Genomic DNA, 17,478 nt, shown 5'->3' on the forward strand with positions numbered 1-17,478 from the left:
TAACCATTCATCAGTAACCATTTTGTCTCCTACTAAGGAACCAACCAATTCCATTCTAACTTAACTAGAATTAAGACTCAACCATTCACTAATCAACAGCAAATATGTCCAAGTTTTCCAGTAGATCTTTTCGACTTACTATTTTATTCAAGTAACTCCCAACTCTATTTTTACTTCGGGAATTAAATGAAAACCGAGTGTGACATAAAATATATATTATTATAAAAATTTAATAATATTATTACGAGTTGCACAGGAATACATGTCGCGCCATGTATAACTTGTCAGTAAATGAGCAAGCACATTCTAGCCTTTTTAAACATACTTCAATGAAAGGTAAAATATATATTATTATAAAAATATACTGATATTTTTTTGAGTTAGGTAGGAATAAATGTAATGTAACGACCCGAAAGTTAGGGATGTCAAAAAGTGTGGTTTCAGGATCCCATTTCTGTAAACTAAACTCGTAAATTTTTTTAATTAAATATTTATAGAGTTATGTTAGAAGTGAATTAAATTTTAGTCGGGTAATTGTATTGAATTAAGGCTTATTTAGCGTAAGGGACTAAATCGCATAAGTGATAAAAGTGTGAATTGTTATTAAATTATAAGGTAAAACATAGCTAAGGGACTTAAAAAGAAATTACAAATTTATTCTTATTGTAGTGGACGGTCATGAGATAAATTATTAATATATAAGTTATATATGTTATAATTAATCTTAATATATGTTACAAAATCATAATATAATAAAATATTATGACATAAAATTAAGTAGTAGGGAAACAAAAACATTTCCCTTTTCATCTTTAAATTTTGAAACAAAGAGCTTAGGGGAGAAGATGAAACGACAAGGGCTTCCAAATTTCAAACTTTAATTGGTTAGTGTAATTTAGTCATTTTTCTCATAATTTTTTTGTTTTTGAAATCTTAGTACTTCGAGCTAGCTGGCTCATGTTGTATTATTTTTATTTTTAAAATTTGAAAATGATACTTTAGTTGAATAGTTAAAGTTTCAAGGACCAATTTGACAGATTTTTAGGTTAGAAGTGAAAAAGGACTAAATTATAAAATCAATAGTTAATTTTGTGCAATAAGAACCAAATTGAAAAAAATTAAAATTTTGGGATAAAAATAAAAATAGGGAGTTAAATTTGGCTTAGAGTGAAATTGGTATAAAAATTTGAGGTTGAATGTTGAAGTTATGTCATTCCCTATTTTAAAGACTAAATTGAATAAAATATAAAAGTCTATTTAATTATCAATTAAATGTGAAATTTTTTGTGTATTGATGAAATGTGTTTTTTGTTTTAACCCATAGCTAACATCGACCTGAATTCTTCGGAAAAGAAAGGAAAAGACAAAGTCGTCGACGAATAGCTCAGAGTTTATGGTTTGTGTTTTTATGATTCGAATTACTCGTAAATTGCTGCATTTGAATTGTGTTTGTATGGTAAGAATATAATGTGAGTCTATTTAGGAAATTTAGATGTATTTGAATTGGTAAAAATGATTGGTGTTATTGAGGATTAATTTGAGCATTTGTGAAAGATATGTGTATTCATGTAAATTTAGAATTGAATGTATAATGAAATGTTTTATGTTATTATATGATTGTATAAATGAGTTAATGATGTAATTATTGTGAATTGGTACATGGATTGAGAATGAAATAAGTAATGGAAACCTTATTAACTGTTCGGACAGATTCGGATATAATTGGCATGCCATAGGATAGAAAGAGTTTAGGGTTTTCTTCGACTACGAGTCGATAAGGCACTGGGTACCAATTTGCTTACATTGAGGTCAATATATTTGATAGCATTGGGCACAACTATTTTCTTCAGATTTATCTGATGAGGTAGTGGGTGCCAAATTGGTATGTTGGTTGGATCCGTGTATCCATCCGAGTCGTGTTAATAGAGATATAAAGAACGAAATGGATTATATGATTTTGATTTGGAAAATATAATAATAAATGAAATTGGAAATGGAAAATGAAATGTGAATTGTGGATTGAATTGAGAACATTAATATGTTATATTCCATAAAATCATGAAATTGGATTTTGAGATGAAATGTATCTTATACGAGTTGTATGATTATTAACTTGCAAAATGTGATAGACTTAAGTTGATATAAGAGAAATAAGATGGTTTTGAGTACATGGTTATGTGAAATAGCATATTTGGCTTGATGATTTGCATCTTATTTTCATTATAAAGTTATGCTCATTTTTGTTTCATATTATACTTATTGTTCAGATTATAGAAATACCACTGAGTTATACTCAGCGGATTTTGTTTTCCATGCACAAGTTAGGTACCATTAGGTATGTACGTCGATTCAATATCCAGCGATAGTCCCGAACTCAAGTGTTGGTGATACTCTTATTTTGGTTTTGGCATGTACCTAGGAAATCTTTTGGTTATAAAGTTCATTTTGTATCTTGATGGTCTTGCTTATTATGTTTATATATACATATATGAGAAGGTAATGGTATTGGGTTGATGACTTGTTAGATTGCTTGAATTGTATACTTAATATCCTTACGGTTGAGAGAAATGTCTTGTTATGCTATATGTTCTTGGTTGATGCTTAGATGTGGAAGGATGTTTGGTATTTTTTGATATATTTGATGTTAAAACATGAAGTTGATTTAAAGGTTATTTATGCTTAAGTAAATGATTGAGAAAGTGTCATATAATGTTAATGAATTGTTATGTTTGAGCATATTCATTTTGGTTGTTTTGATTTGAGGTGCATTTGTGGACATATTGGTTAGGCACTTAGGTTGAATGGTATTTGGCATGTTTTGACATGATTTGGCATGTTTTGTAATGGGTAATTATAGTTGAAAATGGTATAGCTTGGTAACCAAGCAATGGTAGGTGAAATGGCTTAAGTTTGAAGTTATTTTAGGTGCACATGGCCTAGGAAACGGTCTACCACACAGCCTTGTGTCCCACACGGCCACTCCACATGACCATGTGGCCTATTTAAATTTGGTGCAGGTTTGTTGTAACACCCCTTACCAGTATCCAAGGCCGAAACAGGGTACAAGGCATTACCAGACTTAACCATACACATAAACGAAAATCGGGCCATAAAATTTCATTTAATTCAAAACTTTTTGAACACATGCATAGACTCATATTTAAAGATATATAATGTGGCATAAATGAGCACTTACACATCCATAATCATGCAATAACATGCCATTCACTTTAAACATATTTGCTTACCATCCTGTATATAATATACATTCTTACATTAACTAGAACTAGACATGCTAAATCTTATTCTCATTTTATACCATCATAATGTCGTTACCAATTTGTCCATTAAACATCCATATTCAAGGCAACATTACTTATTTCCATTTAATTCATGATCCATTGGCCTGCATTTAACTTACCTGATGTATTACCAATCATGTATAACAAACAAAGCTAACTATATCATCACATCAAAACATAGGACATGGCATGATTAATTAAACTTACAAACCATAATGGATAAGGACCACATCTCATAATCATATACGATAACTCAATGCAGACCGATACGTATGGTCAAAGTCATAATAATCATACATATCACAAACCAACTTCTTATACATGCCACTCACTTGATATTTCTAATATTTGAATTAATTCTCCCCAAAATGATAGCTTAATAGTGTGATTTTGCCTCCGACGATCTCTAACCACGAGCTGATCTGCCAAAACTGAAGAAGTAGAGATGAGGGGTGTGACAGCCCAAAATTGACCCTAGTCGGAATATGGTTTCGGGACCACAAAACCGAGGCATAAAAATAATTTAAAATTTATTTTGATGCCTATGATATGTGTTAATTTGTGTGTGACATTTTTGATGTTTCGATTTAGTGTTATAAATGCGAATTTCACTAGAAAGGACCTAGTAGTGAACTTTGAAAGTATGATGGGGAAATGTGTGATGACTAGTTGCTCATGCATGCAAAAATAAGGATTTGCATGTCAAATTCCCCCAACATGAAGTGGCCAGCCATGGCAAGAGAGGATGGGCAAAACATGTCATGAAACATGTTTTGTTGGTGCATTAGGGAGAAATAATAAACAAAGGTGTATGGGTAAGAAAAGAATGAAAAAAAATGTGTGTGAGTGTGGTATTCCCCCCATTGCCGTGAGTTGTAGAGAAAAAAGAAAAATTTTGTTCATCCTTTCTTTGAGCCAAAACTAAGGAAGAAGGAGGATTTTTGCTTCATGCTTGGTTTGGAAGAGATCTAGAAGGAGATTTGGCTAAGTTTGCATCAAGATTAAGGTATGTATGAGGTTGTGTTAGGAGTTTCATGCATGTTTTGGTTGCTAACTTGATGTGCATGATAGCCATGGCTCAAATCTTTGTTATGCCATGGAAATGGTATTTGGCCAAAGTTGTTATGGTGATAAAGCCATTGCATGCTAAGTGTGAAGCTTGATGATGATGCATGCAATGATGGATTGTCTACTTTTGAGTAAGATTTTGAGTTTTCTTTTGTTTAATCATGATTGAAGTTGAAAAGGGCATGATTGTCATATTCGCCATGATGCATTCATGAGCATGGTTCATGCTTCTTGCATGTTAGTTAAAATTTGTGTTTTGGATGGCTATGGACACCTTGAAATTCGCCATGCTCATATATGTATATATATGTTTGCACATGATGTTTTGGTTATGAACTAAGTGATGAATATGGTTGTTTAAAGAAGAAGATGTTGAAGAATGATTGTGAAATTGCAAGCACATTCGCCTAGCACACATATGAGTGCTTGATGCTATATTATAAGTTTTGAGCTACAATATGCAAAGCATTAACTAGTAAAATGCATGCTGTTTTTGTGAGGTATTAAGTGCATAATTGGCCTCAACATGTACATGAATATTCGGCCTTGGGTAGCCTATTGAAGGCCTTAGCTTTTCCTTGATGCTCGAATAAATTGTATTGAATTGCTTGATGTAGTATAAAATGTGCATGACCATTGTGTATTCAAGCTAAAGAGTGGCCATATGACCATTTAAACTCCTTGTCATATTCGCCATAAGCTAGCACAATGAGGTTTTAATAAATTGAATTTGTTTGAATTAGCTCAAGAGCTAAGAGGGCCACAATTGGACAAGGGGAAGGAAAAAGTGATCGAATAGCCGTAAAAGCCGTTCGACAACATCCGAGGTAAGTCCTCAAGAAGTGACCTTACTTGAATTATGTGGAATGAAATATGGATGTATTGATTATTGATTTATGTGTGTATGAGTGTTCGAATAATACCCGGGCTAAGTCCCGAAGGCGATTATGCTAGTGATTAAAATTGTGTTTGAGCCTTAGTAACGAAAATGAAATATGTATGTCCAATGATTATTGATGTATGTGTGCATGAGAAATTGAATGATATCCGGGCTAAGCCCCGAAGACAATTATGCTGGAAATTATAACCGGTTAAGACCAAGGTAATTGTGCTAGTAGCTATATCCGGCTAAGACCAAGGCATTCGTGCAAGTTGTTAAATCCGGCTAAGACCAAGGCATTTGTGCAAATCGTGATATCCGGGTTAAGTCCCGTGAGGCCTTGGTGCGGGTTACCATAACCGGGCTATGTCCCAAGGCGATTGAACGAGTAGCGACATCCGGTTAAACTCGAAGGTATGTGATTTGAAAATTATAAGCTTGCTGGAAAATTTCAGCTAATGCACTTGTGAAATTTCCCAATGACAAGGTAAGTGCGGTGTGTGCTTTTGCGCTAGGAGTAAGAGCGTATGAATATCCGCTCCTATGATGGAACGAGTTATCGGCCTTAATGATGCCGTTATTTGTGTATGAACATAAGAGTTGGGATGGTGAAGTAAGTATGATTATGTGAATGTGCATTAATGAAATGATGCATTTGGTTATGTGAATGTATTGCTTTAATTAAAGCTGATTATATTCCTTGAGACTTACTAAGCATAAAAATGCTTACCCCGTTACTTTGGCTCTCTGTTTTATAGATTTCACTCGATAGCAATCGGATTCGGGATCAATAAAGTCAAGTCATCCACACTATCAACGCCTCTATTTTGGTATAAATTTTGGTTGAACTTTGAAATGGCATGTATAGGACTACCCTTGTTGGTTTAAAAATGTGGCGATGTATATGTATACGGCCATGCGAAAATGGCTCGTAAAAGGAAGCATGAACTTAGACTATTTGTGGTTTGAATGTATATATATGGTGTCATGATGTGATTGTGGATTGGAAATGGGAGTGTTGGTCACATGATCAGCCATTGGTATGGTTAAAATGATCATATGTGAACCTATGTATGGCAAGACTAGTTGGTTGATGGAGACTACAAAAATAGATAAGACCTACCTTAAAACAGATGCTGCCAGCTGCAGTGACGTGAATGTGAAAAATCACCAAAATTGTAGGAATGGTATTAAATAGTGAATAAGCTATGTAAATGAACCTTGATGAGTCTATTTTCATATGGAAGAAGCGAAATGGTCATAGGAGTTACATGTTAAGAGATATTGAAGCTATTGTGAAACAGGGCCAGAACGGTTTCTGGGTCCCCTGTCGCAACTTTAAAAATTTACTATAAATTATCCAGAAATAATTAGGAGACATACCTTATATGTACAGATTCCATTTTGAGTCTAGTTTCATTAGAAACAAACGACACCAGCATTAAAGCCCTGTACAGAGAGATATTCAAGTTATACCGTGCGAAGGTCAGAGCAGTCGATCCCTGTAACATGGGTGACTTTAACTAATAAACTGTACCAATTGGCCCGACCAAAAATTCTAGAAATAAATCCATGGATGTATATATGAGTCTAAATTCAGGAAAAATTTACGAAACCAGTTTCCGAGTTTTGAAACTCGAGATATGATTTTTAAGGCGACGGTGACGCAGTCTTCCAGCCTGACTGGAAATGTCAAATTGGTGGGCAAAACATGTGAACTTGGCTTGTTAACCCTCGTGTCCGACACGGTGATGGTCTCGGGTTCGGGTGTTACAATTTATTGGTATCGAGCCACGGTTTAGTCGATTCTAGGACTACCGTGATGTGTTTGGGGTCTAGCTATACATGCCATTAAATGATGACTCGATAGTGTGGTGATTTCTGACAATTTGACTTTGTGTTTGTTTATAGCAATGGATCCCGATCCCAACCGAGCGATAGCTGATGATGTGGAGAGTGTGGCGCCTGCTCCGCGCAAGGGACAGCGCCGGACTCTCAACCTATGGCCAGCAATCCGAATGACGAGGCTAGGCAAGCCTTTTATAGTGTGATGAACGAATGGTTTAATCAATACATTCGAACTAACACTACTGTTCCACAACCTCCATTCCCGACAAATGCAACCCCGACCTACAATACCTCCGGTGGATCGACCAAATAAGGTCAAGTAAGCCCCAATCGATAGGATTCAAAACATGGGGCCACTGAATTTAAGGCTACGGATGATGATGATGCCGAGCGAGCTGAATTTTGGTTGGATAACACTATCCGGTGCTCGATGAGCTATCCTGACAACCGATGAGTGCTTAAAGTGTACCATCTCCTTGCTACGTGAGTCCGCCTACTATTGGTGGAGTACTCGACTTGTGGTACCTAGAGAGCAAGTGACTTGGGAATTCTTTCAAACCGAGTTCCAAAAAAGTATATCACCGAGATTCATCGACCAAAAGTGAAGGGAATTCCTTGACCTTAAGCAAGGTTCTATGTCGCCATCGACTACTGAACGAAAATTTGTGAGGCTTAGCCAGCACGCACGAGAATGCATTTCGTCCAAGCCATTATGTGTAAACGCTCGAGGATGGGCTGAATGATGATATAAGGATGTTCGTTGGCATTCTCGAGATACGAGAGTTCAGTAGTACTTGTTGAGCGAGCTTGTAAAGTCAAGAGCTTAGAAAGGAGAAACAAAAGTGATGTGGGAACTGGAGAATTCGAAAGAGGTCCTCGGAAAGTCTCTTCAACAAGCATCAAAGAGATTTTGAGATGATGCGAGCCGGTCTAGAGGCGCCGGGCTTTTCTAGACGAGGACGCTAATCGACCCCTGTGACCACACGAGTCACTTCGATCGCCGATGGTGGAAATGATCGCCGAGAGAGGGCGAGTGTCCACATTGTGGCAAATGGCATTCGGGAGCTGTTGGTTTCGTGATCGCCTCGCTATAAGTGTGGGTCACCGACCACTTTATGAAGGATTGCCCGAGGATGCATGAGCAGAATGTAAGTCGAGTGGAAACCCGGTGCTACCACTGTTCAAGGTAGGCCACCTAGAAATATGGGCAATGTCAGTGGCGGTCAGAGAGGATCTAGAGATGCTACCATCGATCCGAGGCTCGTGCTCTGCTAGGACTTATGCCATACGCGCACGCGAGGATGCTTGCCTCTCCGGATGTCATTACGGTACTTTCACTCTTTTCAATACAAATGTGATTGCTTTGATTGACCCCGGTTCTACTCATTCATATATATGTGAAACCTTAGCATCCAAAGAAGACTTTGCCTATTGAGTCTCATCGAGTTTGTAATTCGGTGTCAAACCCTTGGGTCATTACGTGCTTGTCAACAAAGTGTGCAAGAAAAGTCCCCTAGTGTTCGAGGTTCTTGTTTTCGGCGGACTTGATGCTTTTGCCGTTCGATGAGTTCGACGTTATTCTTGGGTTGGATTGGTTGACCATGCACGATGCGGTTGTAAATTGCAAGAGCAAGACTATCGATTTGAGGAGCGCGAATAACAAGATAATTCGGGTTGAGTCTACGGACTTAAAGGGTTGCCACCGTAATATCGGCGATGTTGGCCCGTAAATATGTAAGAAAAGGGTGCGAAACGTACCTTGCGACGTGCTTTCGATGACAAGGAATCGAAAAGAAACCCGAACTCGCGGCTCGTGGTTTGTGAATACCGGATGTTTTCCCCAAGAATTGCCGGGTTTACCACTGCTCGGAAATAGAATTTGGCATCGAATTGGTACCGGTACCACTCCAATTTCGATAGCTCGTATCGTATGGCACCAACGGAATTAAAGGAGTTGAAAGCTCGCTTGCAAGAATTGGTGGATAGAGGTTTTGCTCGCCCGAGTTGTTCGCCTTTGGGTGCGCCGGTGTTGTTTGTGAAAAGAAGGATGGAACCATGCGGTTGCAGATCGACTATCGTCGACTTAATAAAGCGACGATAAAGAACAAATATCCGTTACCACGTATCGATGACTTGTTCGATCAACTCAAGGAGCCTCGGTGTTCTCGAAAATAGATTTGAGATCGAGCTATTATCAATTGCGAATCCGAGATTCGGACGCACCCAAGACCGCCTTCGAACAAGATATGGTCACTATGAGTTCCTAGTGATGCCGTTTGGGCTCACTAATGCCCTGCAGTATTTATGGATTTAATGAATCGGATCTTCGCACCATATTTGGATCGATTCAGTAGTCGTGTTCATTGATGACATCTTGGTCTATTCAAGAAATGAGACCGAACATCTTTGAACACCTGCGGTTAGTCTTTGCAAATCTTACGGGATAAGCAATTATATGCTAAGTTCAGCAAGTGTGAGTTCGGTTAAGAGAGGTTAGCTTCTTGGGTCATGTGGTATCAGACGGGTATTCGAGTTAATTCAATAAAATTTCAGCCATACTTAATTGGAAGCCTCAGAAATATTACCGAGGTTCGAGCTTTTTGGGGCTTGCGGTTATTACCGACGATTTGTAAAAGGCTTCTCAACGATAGCCACGCCGATGACGGCTACTCCAAAAGGATGTTAAGTTCGAATGGACGGAGAAATGCCAAAAAGTTTCGATCAATCGAAAACTTATTTGATGAAGCCCCAATTCTAGTGCAACCCGAGTCCAAGAAAGAGTTTGTCATCTATAGCGACGCCTCCCTACTTGGATTAGGTTGTGTATTGATGCAAGAAGGTCGAGTTGTGGCCTATGCGTCAAGGTAATTAAAGCCACACGAGAAAAATTATCCGACCCATGATCTTGAATTGGCCGCCATCGATTCGCCTTTAAAGATTTGGCGACATTACTTATTTGGTGAAAGGTGCCATGTGTACTCGGATCACAAAAGTCTCAAATATTTGATGACCCAAAGAGACTTAAATCTGCGACAAAGACGTTGGCTCGAGCTGTTAAAGGATTATGAGTGATCATTGACTATCACCCGGAAAGGCGAATGTGGTTGCGGATGCCTTGAGTCGTAAATCATTATTCGCTTTATTTAGCGATGAACGTGCACTTGTCTGCTCGATCCGATAGTGTATTAGTAGCTGAATTGAAAGCCAAACCACTGTTGATACATCAAATTAGAAGCTAAGAAAGTCGACGACGAGTTGGTCGCAAAAGCGGGTGAGTGTGTGCGAACAAGGACTCGAATTTCAAATCGATGATGACGATTGTTTGAGGTTCAAAAGTCGTCTGTGTGTTCCAAAGAATTGAACTCATTTCGATAATTCGAATGAAGCCCATTGTAGCCGAATGGCAATCCACCCGAGGAGTACGAAGATGTACAATGATTTGAAACGTCGGTTTTGGTGGCATGGTATGAAGCGAGACATCTACGACTTTGTTTGAGATGTTTAATATGTCAACAAGTGAAAGCGGAACATCAGTGCCTTCGTGGATTACTTCACCAATCACGATACCCGAGTGGAAATGGGATCGAGTCACAATGGACTTTGTATCCGGACCGCCATTGTCGACAAGTAAGAAGGATGCGGTTTGGGTCGTGGTAGATAGATTGACTAAGTCGGCCCACTTTGTCCCCGTGACGCACGGATTTTCAATGGACAAATTAGCCGAATTGTACGCTTCTCGATTGTGAGATTACACGGGTGCCTATTTCCATCGTGTCGGATAGAGATCCGAGATTTACCTCACGATTTTGGAAAAAGTTGCAAGAAGCTTTGGGTACCAAGTTGCATTTCAGACGCCTTTCACCCCAAACCGATGGTCAATCGGCGGATAATTCGAGATACTTAAGGATATGTTAAGATGTTGTGTCCTCGAGTTTAGTGGTTCATGGGAACGATATTTGCCGTTGATTGAATTAAACACAACAACAAACTTTCAATCAAGTATTAAGATGGCACCCTACGAGGCCTTGTACGGTCGTAAATGCCGTACACCATTGTTTTGGACCGAGCTCGGTGAAAGCAAGATTTTCGGTGGATTTGATTAGAGATCTGAGCAGAAAGTGAAAGTAATCCGTGAAAGTCCGAAGATAGCCTCCGATCGTCAAAAGTCGTGCACGCGGATCCAAGCGTAAGGATATCGAGTATCGGTGGGTGATAAAGTGTTTCTCAAGGTATCGCCTTGGAAAAAGATACTCGTGTTGGCCGTAAGGGCAAGTTGAGCCCGAGGTTCATTGGGCCATATGAGATATCCGAGCGAGTCGGTCCGGTGGCATATCGTTTGATTTTGCCCCGAACTCAAAAAGGTTCACGATGTCTTTCATGTTTCGATGCTTGACGCTATAGATCCGATCCATCGCACGTGATTAGTCCATCGAAATTGAAATTCAAGCTAATATGAGTTATGAGGAAGAACCGATTCGTATCCTATCGCGAGAAGTGAAAGAGTTATGAAACAAGCGGGTTCCGCTAGTGAAAGTGTTATGGCTCAAGCACGGGATAGAAGAAGCTACTTGGGAGACCGAGAACTCTATGAAAGAGCGATATCCAAACCTATTTACGGTAAGATTTTGGGGACGAAAATTTCTTAAGTGGGGAGAGTTGTGACACCCAAAATTGACCCTAGTCGGAATGTGGTTTCGGGACCACAAAACCGAGGCATAAAAATAATTTAAATTTTATTTTGATGCCTATGATATGTGTTAATTTGTGTGTGACATTTTGATGTTTCGATTTAGTGTTATAAATGCTAATTTCACTAGAAAGGACCTAGTAGTGAACTTTGAAAGTATGATGGGGAAATGTGTGATGACTAGTTGCTCATGCATGCAAAAATAAAGGATTTGCATGTCAAATTTCCCCCAACATGAAGTGGCCAGCCATGGCAAGAGAGGATGGGCAAAACATGTCATGAAACATGTTTTGTTGGTGCATTAGGAGAAATAATAAACAAAGGTGTATGGGTAAGAAAAGAATGAAAAAATGTGTGTGAGTGTGGTATTCCCCCCATTGCCGTGAGTTGTAGAGAAAAAAGAAAAATTTTGTTCATCCTTTCTTTGAGCCAAAACTAAGGAAGAAGGAGGATTTTTGCTTCATGCTTGGTTTGGAAGAGATCTAGAAGGAGATTTGGCTAAGTTTGCATCAAGATTAAGGTATGTATGAGGTTGTGTTAGGAGTTTCATGCATGTTTTGGTTGCTAACTTGATGTGCATGATAGCCATGGCTCAAATCTTTGTTATGCCATGGAAATGGTATTTGGCCAAAGTTGTTATGGTGATAAAGCCATTGCATGCTAAGTGTGAAGCTTGATGATGATGCATGCAATGATGGATTGTCTACTTTTGAGTAAGATTTTGAGTTTTCTTTTGTTTAATCATGATTGAAGTTGAAAAGGGCATGATTGTCATATTCGCCATGATGCATTCATGAGCATGGTTCATGCTTCTTGCATGTTAGTTAAAATTTGTGTTTTGGATGGCTATGGACACCTTGAAATTGACCATGCTCATATATGTATATATATGTTTGCACATGATGTTTTGGTTATGAACTAAGTGATGAATATGGTTGTTTAAAGAAGAAGATGTTGAAGAATGATTGTGAAATTGCAAGCACATTCGGCCTAGCACACATATGAGTGCTTGATGCTATATTATAAGTTTTGAGCTACAATATGCAAAGCATTAACTAGTAAAATGCATGCTGTTTTTGTGAGGTATTAAGTGCATAATTGGCCTCAACATGTACATGAATATTCGCCTTGGGTAGCCTATTGAAGGCCTTAGCTTTTCCTTGATGCTCGAATAAATTGTATTGAATTGCTTGATGTAGTATAAAATGTGCATGACCATTGTGTATTCAAGCTAAAGAGTGGCCATATGACCATTTAAACTCCTTGTCATATTCGCCATAAGCTAGCACAATGAGGTTTTAATAAATTGAATTTGTTTGAATTAGCTCAAGAGCTAAGAGGGCCACAATTGGACAAGGGAAGGAAAAAGTGATCGAATAGCCGTAAAAGCCGTTCGACAACATCCGAGGTAAGTCCTCAAGAAGTGACCTTACTTGAATTATGTGGAATGAAATATGGATGTATTGATTATTGATTTATGTGTGTATGAGTGTTGAATAATACCGGGCTAAGTCCCAAGGCGATTATGCTAGTGATTAAAATTGTGTTTGAGCCTTAGTAACGAAAATGAAATATGTATGTCCAATGATTATTGATGTATGTGTGCATGAGAAATTGAATGATATCCGGGCTAAGCCTCAAGACAATTATGCTGGAAATTATAACCGGGTTAAGACCCGAAGGTAATTGTGCTAGTAGCTATATCCGGGCTAAGACCCGAAGGCATTCGTGCAAGTTGTTAAATCCGGGCTAAGACCCGAAGGCATTTGTGCAAATCGTGATATCCGGTTAAGTCCGTGAGGCCTTGGTGCGGGTTACCATAACCGGGCTATGTCCCAAGGCGATTGAACGAGTAGCGACATCCGGTTAAACTCGAAGGTATGTGATTTGAAAATTATAAGCTTGCTGGAAAATTTCAGCTAATGCACTTGTGAAATTTCCCAATGACAAGGTAAGTGCGGTGTGTGCTTTTGCGCTAGGAGTAAGAGCGTATGAATATCCGCTCCTATGATGGAACGAGTTATCGGCCTTAATGATGCCGTTATTTGTGTATGAACATAAGAGTTGGGATGGTGAAGTAAGTATGATTATGTGAATGTGCATTAATGAAATGATGCATTTGGTTATGTGAATGTATTGCTTTAATTAAAGCTGATTATATTCCTTGAGACTTACTAAGCATAAAAATGCTTACCCCGTTACTTTGGCTCTCTGTTTTATAGATTTCGCTCGATAGCAATCGGATTCGGGATCAATAAAGTCGAAGTCATCCACACTATCAACGCTCTATTTTGGTATAAATTTTGGTTGAACTTTGAAATGGCATGTATAGGACTACCCTTGTTGGTTTAAAAATGTGGCGATGTATATGTATACGGCCATGCGAAAATGGCTCGTAAAAGGAAGCATGAACTTAGACTATTTGTGGTTTGAATGTATATATATAGTGTCATGATGTGATTGTGGATTGGAAATGGGAGTGTTGGTCACATGATCAGCCATTGGTATGGTTAAAATGATCATATGTGAACCTATGTATGGCAAGACTAGTTGGTTGATGGAGACTACAAAATAGATAAGACCTACCTTAAAACAGATGCTGCCAGCTGCAGTGACGTGAATGTGAAAATCACAAAAATTGTAGGAATGGTATTAAATAGTGAATAAGCTATGTAAATGAACCTTGATGAGTCTATTTTCATATGGAAGAAGCGAAATGGTCATAGGAGTTACATGTTAAGAGATATTGAAGCTATTGTGAAACAGGGCCAGAACGGTTTCTGGGTCCCCTGTCGCAACTTTAAAAATTTACTATAAATTATCCAGAAAGAATTAGGAGACATACCTTATATGTACAGATTCCATTTTGAGTCTAGTTTCATTAGAAACAAACGGCACCAGCATTAAAGCCCTGTACAGAGAGATATTTAAGTTATACCGCGCGAAGGTCAGAGCAGTCGATCCCTGTAACATGGGTGACTTTAACTAATAAACTGTACCAATTGGCCTGACAAAAAATTCTAGAAATAAATCCATGGATGGATATATGAGTCTAAATTCAGGAAAAATTTACGAAACCAGTTTCCGAGTTTTGGAACTCGAGATATGATTTTTAAAGCGACGGTGATGCAGTCTTCCAGCCTGACTGGAAATGTCAAATTGGTGGGCAAAACATGTGAACTTGGCTTGTTAACCCCTCGTGTCCGACACCGGCGATGGTCTCGGGTTCGGGGTGTTACAAGGGGTAAGCTTTACGCTTAGTAAGTCCATATGAAGTTAATAAGCAATTACCCACATGTTTTTTTTCCAAGGTAAAACATCATAATTGTACAATTTACTCTTGTTCAGGTTAAGCTGTTTTACCGAATTACAGTTGCTAATTCATTTATATCTAGAGCTACGAGACTCCAAATTAAGTTTCGTTAATTTTCCTTGAAACTAGACTCATATATCTTTCTCCCATAAAATTTCCAGAATTTTTGGTTTAGCAAATTAGTACAGTTTATTCATTAAAGTTTCCCCTGTTTTGCTGTCCAACAGTTCTGACCTCTCTTCACTAAAAATTATTTTTCTCATAGTACAGAATTCGGATAATGCTCTCATTTAATAATATAAATTACAACCCATAATTATTTTTATACAATTTTTAATGCTCTCATTCAGACTCTGTCTCACAACAATTTAAATATCTCATAATATAAATTTCGATTGCATATACCGTTTCTTCTATGTGAAACTAGACTCATTGGGCTTTAACCTCATATTTTATTCAGTCCCTAATTCAATTTCCAAAATTTATGGTGAATTTCCAAAGTTTCACCACTGCAGTAATCCAAAACTGCCAAGGCTAAATTTACTCATTCATTACTATTATTCACCAAATCCATACAATATCATTTCATTCATAATGGTAAGAACACATAATTATGCTTCATAAGCATAAATCCATAATCTCAATGTCATCAAGTATCAAGGACTTATTCCAAATCATGTCATTTTCATAATATTCACCAAACACTATATACATCATAGATCATCACATGTCAAGGCATCACACATAAGTTTAGTGTACATACCTGTACAACTTGTAACATAACTTAAAGACATACTCACCAATGGCTTATCTCATTGGGATCATCAACGAATACTTCGCCAAATTACCCGTTGAACACTCGGAATATAATCGGATACACGGAATGCATGCACATAAGTGCCATGCCCACAGCTAGACAAACTCAATAGCCTGCGAAACATATGTGTAGCCAAGCTACCATGTCACCCACCCATAAGTGAACTCGGACTCAACTCAACGAGCTCGGGTGTGCGCATCCATAAGTGAACTCAGACTCAACTCAATGAGTTCAGATGCCTAGTTACATCTCACGAACTCGGACTCAACTCAACGAGTTCGGAACTCAAATATCCTTTTGACATGTCACTTGTATCCTAATCTATTCCCAAGGTTCAAACGGGATTTTCTTCAATCACACATCTTTGCCGTCTTCCACGAAATGTCGGAACTGATACTTGGTAGCATTTCTTATTTATCAAATAGCTCACATAATTTGCATATTACTAAATAATAATCCACAAAGCATAATATTTCATAATAATAATCATCATATCATATAAATAACATTAAATTACCTAAAATAACAATTATGTTACCACATTTACACATGAACTTACATCTCGTTTAATATCAAGGCAATAACATTAAATTACACATTGCATTATTAAAAATCATATGAACTTACCTCGCATGCGAAAATGACCATTTTTACCATTTTGTCCACAACCTGATATTTTCTGATTTTAGCCCGACTTTTGATTTTTCCTTGCTCTATCATTTCAAATATAGCCTAATTAGGACTCACATTATTCAAATTAACCCAAAATCATATTTTGGAAAAATTAAAAATTTTCCCCTAAACTTTTTCAAAATTACATTTTTGCCCCTAGGCTCGTAAATTAAACTTCATCCTATTTCCTTATTTTTTATGACATGCTGATCATTTTTCCCTTCTATAGCAACATCAAATTCGCACTCTAACATGTACTTATGAACATTAGGTATTTTTACCAATTATGTCGTTTTACTCGTTTTCATGTAAAATCGCTTAGTAAAAGTTGTTTAACACAATTTCAAGCTTCATATTCTACCATAAAACATCAAAATAAACACATTTCACCTATGGGTATTTTTCAAAATATAAACCCTAGGTTAAATTATTGCTAGAATAAGCTTAACCAAGTTACCGGAATTTCAAAAATGTAAAGAACTTTAAAAACGGGGCTAGGGAGCACTTACAATCGAGCTTGCGAGTTTGAACAAACCTTAACCATGGCTGCTGCTAGTAGAAACGGTTGAATGAAGAAGACTATAGCTAATTTGGCTTATTTCCCTTTTTAATTCTTTTAATTATTAGTTTACCAAAATACCCCTAACTTTAAAATATTTTATTACACCCATTTCATGTCTATTTTTGTCCAGCAATTAACCAATGGTCTAATTTCCATTTAAGGACCCTCAATTTAAAATTTCATAACAATTGGATACCTCTAGTATGTAGAACTCAACTTTTGCACTTTTTACAATTTAGTCCTTTTGACTAAATTAAGTGCCCGAACGTCAAAATTTTCAAACGAAATTATCACAAAATTATTCTGTGAAATCGTAGACCATAAAAATA

This window comes from Gossypium arboreum, chromosome 2 (genome assembly GCF_025698485.1).
Source record: "Gossypium arboreum isolate Shixiya-1 chromosome 2, ASM2569848v2, whole genome shotgun sequence".
Taxonomy (NCBI): Eukaryota; Viridiplantae; Streptophyta; class Magnoliopsida; order Malvales; family Malvaceae; genus Gossypium; species Gossypium arboreum.